We start from the raw sequence: 5,929 nt of genomic DNA, 5'->3' as shown, positions 1-5,929 counted from the left end.
CAAAATTAATGGTGGAGGGTGACCCTACTTTGTCCAGGGGCTGGCAGTAACCAAGTGGGTCTCTTACGTATCTAATTTCTGGGTACATGTTTTTGTATACAGTTGATTTTATGTATTGAATATATGATAAACAGTCCAAGCTAAAGAAAAATGCTGTTTCTTTTTTGTTGAGAAATAAGCTAAACAGCCATCAGAAACTCTACTGACCCAGGTTGAACTTTGCAGCTGTATTTTATTACTGAACATTTTTTACTCAGTTCTGTACTAAAAGCAGATGGCATGTTGTTACTTTAGTGTTAGCACAGAATTCATTTGAAGTTTTTCCTTTGCTTAAATTATGCATATAAACTGAGTAGAATTGCTTGCAATCATTTTAAAAGCATTCTTGGGGTATTTTATGGAGGAAAAAACCCAAAAGATAAAAGTAAGCCAGGGTCCTTGGATTTCTTGAGATCTTGTTTGAGATTTATAGCCAGAGTGTAAATTTTAAGGACAGTGTAATTACTTAGGTGCACTGTCCAACCAGAATGAAATGTCTTCCTGTCTAACAATCCTGCCACTGAATGACCTTGGAAAGAGCAAGTCCTGGTTAGATTAAAAAGTATCTGCTGTCTATTTTTTATTTTTTTATTTAAAAAAATAGTTTTCTGACTTTATGCAAGATACTACATAGTCAAAGGATTTCTCCATGGAGGGTCTGGACATTACTGAGCAAGGCCTTAATTTGACAATGGAAGTGCTTGAGAAATAGACCTATGCCTTTATATAGAGTTTATTGTAACACTGGGTCTCAGGTAATTAATTATAGTGAGATATATGCTATTACTATTAATTTGTATTCCACTAACTTCTAGAGATCCAAACTGAAGTTAGTATCCCATTGCATTAGGCACTGTATAAACAGAGTATGAGAAGTCACTGCTTCCACTGCTAGATCTGCATAGCATAGAGTACCAAATTATAGCCAGGGTTCTTGGTTTGTTTTTGTTGTGGAAAAACATGGATTTTCTCTTTTAAAAGAGAAAAACATGTGAAACCATGGGTTTCCCCTTGCAGGCTGGCAGAGTTCCAGGCTGCAAAGGGCTGTAGGGGAATGGGATGCAAGGGGCTTCACACGCACATGTGTGTGTGTGCACACATGCACGTGGTCCAGAATATAGCCTCAGGCAGCTGTGGAGAGCAGTTCCTACAGGTAAGTCTGGAGGGGGCGGCATAGGCAACATGGGTTGTGGGGTTGAGGGGACAGACTGACGCAGCAGCAGCCATGGTGAGGGAGGGAGTGGGCCAGGGTTGGCAACTGGAGTTGGGGCCGGGGGCGCTGGGTGGGAATGAATGGCTACAGGACCTGGAAGGGGAGCAGGATGGAGCCATGTGGGGGGGGGGGGGAACTGCCCACAATGTGTAGGTGGGGCACATATGTGCACCCACAGTGGGGCACAGGGCTGCAGCCTGGCCGCCTCCATGGCCCAGTGGGTGGGACTTGGTATGGGAGGGTGGAGTGGGGTGGGCAGGTTTGATGCTTCCACCACCACCATTGCTGCTAGGAGCCCTGCACCAGCCATGCCACCATGACAAAGCACCTCCTGCATGCTTTGGAGCAATGGGGGCAATGGTGGTGGTGTGGAGTTGTGCACCCCCACTGCTGCTGGGTGAGCAGGGGGTGCCTCACCATGATGGTGTGGCTGGTGGGGGTGAGGGGCTGTGAGTTGTCAGTGAAAGGCACTAGCAGGGCTGGGGGGTGGGGGGGTTGGCTTGGGTGAGAGGGGTTGCGCAGTGCCACCAAGTGAGGGAGGGGCAGGAGGCAGGTGGAGGGCAACAGCTGCAGCTGGGCCTGTGTCCTGGTGAGTGAAGGGGGCAGGGGGAGCTCTGATTTTCCATGATGAACAAACCAAAATCAAATGCCAAAATAGATAGGTATTTAGAATTTTTTTTATTATAATGATTGAGGCACTGGTAGGCTTCCAAATTGCTTTAAAATTGTAACTATATAAAAAAAAACATTGTGTTCAACTGATCTCTCTCTCTCTGTATGTATGTATGTATGTATGTATGTATGTATACATATATAGGGGTGTTTATTTTAATTGTGGAAAAACATGGATATTTGGGGTTTTAATCAGAGAAGTTGGGCTTTTTAAACAGAGAAAACCAGGATCCCTGATTATAAATAATAATACATAATGATTATGAGAGGAAGAAGAGACACAGAGCAGCAATTTGTCTAAGATAACATAGAAGGTGTGACAGAGGTGGGAATAGACTCCACATCCCTGAGTCCTGATCCAGTGCCCAATTTACTGGACCTCATTACATGCTCCTTAGTACTAATAATCTATTTTACATAACAGTGCATTTTCCATCCAAACACAGTTTAGAATCTTGTAATACTTTCATAAAACTGAGAGGGATTAAGCTTTGTTATTATCATAATACCTAGTATCCCTAGTAAACTCTTTGGGCAAAGTCTGTGTCAGTACAACACGTAAACCAGCACCCTAAACCTGAATTATTTTTTCAGATTCTTGGCAGAATTATCTTTTAAAATTTTTAATCTACCTTTATGGGTTTTTTTTTCCCTTGGTATTTCAACACATGGTAATCTCGCTTGGAAGATGTTACTCTACTGTCTATATTTGCCTGGAGACGGTAAGGAGGAAACTGTTTCTTACTTGAAATTCTGGTTCTTAGTCGGCACATCTACATGAGATATTTACTGCAGAGCTCCCTAATTAGCTCTGCAGTAAAGTCTTAGTGTTTACACATGTGGCCTTATTAAGGCCACAGAAAACTAATGAACTCCATCATAGGTTAGTGCTTTTAAACACAAGCATTATCCTACAGTGGTGTTATTTAGTGTACAGCAATACATGTGTAGATGCTGAACGGGTTGGCTGGGGTGGAGGCTGCCTTCAGTGTGGGGGCTGCCTGCCAGCTAGCCCCAAACTGGAGCACCCTTGTGCCCTAGCCAGCCTCTTCACAGCATGTTAAACTGGGTCGGAGCAGCCCTGGGCTGGCAAGTTGACTCCCCCCAGGCTCCCTACCATCCAGGACTGCTCCAACCTGGCGTAACATGCTGCAGTCCCAGGCACACATGTAAATGCAGTGCCCAGAAGCAATAAAATCTGGTTTGATATACACCAGAGTTTATTGTGTCACATGAAATTTCATGTGTTGACCTGCCCAGTGTAGATTAAATGAAAGTTGCAGTAACTAGATTTTCCCATAAAAAACAACTTAAAATGTATTTGAAGATGGATTTTTGATGATTGCTTGAGTCAAAATTCTCCAAAAGTCTGACAACTATAGCAAGACCATTGCTTTACACAACACTTAAAGAATGGCAAAACTCATGCAACTGGATGCACCTCATCACAGCAAAAGATCCAATCCTTAGCCAGACAGAATTCCCATGGGTAGTGGAGATATGCCTTTTAACATCTCCTGCTTCACCCTCATAATTTCTTTCAAGTCCTTTCTTTAAAAAAATGTTAAAATATATATTCACTAGGACTAGAGACAGACATTCAAAAAGCTGGAGCCTATATTGATTCACTCTTTGCAGGTTAGTCTAACCTGCCTAGATTGAACCAATTTGTAAGTAGGAACAGACATTCCCATTGCACTGAGGAAATGCAGGCACATGGCTGTAGTTGCTCAGGCCAGGAGCCTGGCGGGAGAAGTGGGGGTGCTACAGTGCACCTAAAGCTGCAAGGAAACTATGCTTGGGTAGCAGGGGACAGCCCCAGCAGTGTCCTGAAGTCAATTGGCCAGAAAGGGGGTTGAATTCCCCTCTCCCTGTCCCAGAGACCGGAGCCGGGGTCCTCCTGGCACTCCCCCCTTGCTGCCACAGTGGTAGGGGTAGGAGCTTGGCCAGACGCTGTCCGGCATGGGCCCCTGAGGCAGAGGGGGCAGGAAGGGGGTTTATTTCCTTCTCCCCCTCTGCCCCTGGGGGACTGCAGCCGGGATCTGCCATCCCTGACCACCACCACTGATTGCTTCCTGTGTGAGGCAAGCAGAAGAATAAGCTCCCTCCCTGTCCTCTCTGCCAGATGCTGGAAGGAGGGAGAAATAACCCACTTCCCTGCCCCCTCACCTAAGGGGTCCATACTGGCCAGTCTCTAGTTGCGCCCCCACCCCTGCCGCTGGAGTGACAAGAGAGGAGAGACCCTCACAGGGTTTCCTGGAGTGCAAGCCTCTTCCTGGCAGGGGGGTTGTGCTGTGGCTGGGGTGGTCAGAGCTGCTGCAGACTACATGGGGCAAGTGGTAGCACCAGGGCTCAGAGGGGTTGCCATAGTCCCCCAAACTTCCCCAGCCACCTCTGCTGCTCACACTACCCAGTCTGTGGCAGCTCTGACTGCCCCACCCACAGTGCATCCACCCCCACTGGGAAGAAGCTTATGCTCCAGAAAACCCCATGAGGGTTGCTCACTGCTCCAGTGGCAGGGGTGGGGGCACTGCCAGAGGCCAGCCTTGGCTGCAGTCCCCCAGGGCAGAGGGGGAAGAGTGGGGAATAAATCTCCTCCCTTCCCACTCTGCCTCAGGGGGCAATGCTCTCCAGCTTCTTGCCATTCCCCTGCCCCCGGCCCCTGCCCCTGCCATTGTGGCATGAGAGGGGAGTGCCAGCAGGACCCCACCTTGGGTCCATTAAACCCCGACCCTGGCCAGTTCACTTCAGGCCACTGCTGGGGCTGGGAGCTAAGAAATGCCTGGCAGGTCCATGCTGGTGGGATAGGGAAGGGAGGGGGGAACAAAACCCTTTGACCCCTTTGCCTTAGGGGGGGCCAGCATCTGGCCATGCCCCTCCCCCTGCCCTGCCCCCTGCTCTGTCTAGTCAGCAGTGGAGTAGGGCCAGCCCTACTCTGTTGGAGCAAATAGGGATGCTGGGGGACTCTGGTTTAACTTAAACCACGGAGGGGTCTGGGACAGAAGTTTTATAAACTGGTTTGAGCTCAATCAGTTGAGCTCAATCTGATACTACATTCAATCAGGTTTCTCTCAAACTGGTTTCAGTCATTTTGAAACTGGTTTATGTGTACTGAACTTATGTTCTGTTCCAGATTTAAATCAGTTTCTGTTCACTTAAACTGGTTGATGTGTAACTTCTGTCCCTAGCTTAAATCTTTCTTTTATATTCCCAAAGATTAAAATGCAAATACTCCATATGGCACTCATCAAATTAGGTACTCAACTTCTGTTATAGTTAATGTATGTTCAAGTCACAAAATGCCTTTGTTCATTGGGTTGAGTTTTTCAGTTGTTGATTATTTAGCAGGACAACATAAACAAAAATGTGGCATTTGCAAATAACTGAGACTTGTTACCCAGTATTCCTGGTTTGCTGTGCATCCAAAATTAACAGAACATAATGCCCTTTTGCAGCTAGGTTATTATTGATTTGGGTTTTTTTTTTAGATTGTTTCCTAGAAAGCAGAAATGCAGACTTGAAGCAAATCTGGATAGATGCTAAATGTTACCCTTTTCTCATGGTACTGTTGTGTGGTTGGCTAATGAAGATAATCAGATTCCTCCTTTGTAGGTAACTACCTGTCACCTACTTAAAAAATATAATTAAGATAACATCTTTCAATGTGCAATACATATTACAAAAGGCAAGAGGTGCTTGTTGATAAGGCAACCACCTGTGAGGATCACTTTAAAACAGATGGTGGAGAAACAAATTAACCAAAATGTCAAAACCAGGCCATAATCCTGGAAAATGTTCCCAGATGTTTATTATTTCAGTACTCATGACCCCAACCACTTGTGTATTGATAGCATGTGATTCCATCTGTTATGTATGAAATATTCATTACATGCAAGTGCCTTCATGTCCATCCATATGTGGGCAGGAAAAAAGTCTCTTGTGACATGAAATGACCCTGATTTGTCCAAATAAACCATTTTCTTGCTCTTCTATTGATTTTGCCAT

This window comes from Alligator sinensis, unplaced genomic scaffold, assembly GCF_000455745.1.
Source record: "Alligator sinensis unplaced genomic scaffold, ASM45574v1 scaffold362_1, whole genome shotgun sequence".
Classification (NCBI taxonomy): Eukaryota; Metazoa; Chordata; order Crocodylia; family Alligatoridae; genus Alligator; species Alligator sinensis.
The sequence above is the reverse complement of the archived record's forward strand: the minus strand, read 5'-3'. Positions refer to the sequence as shown.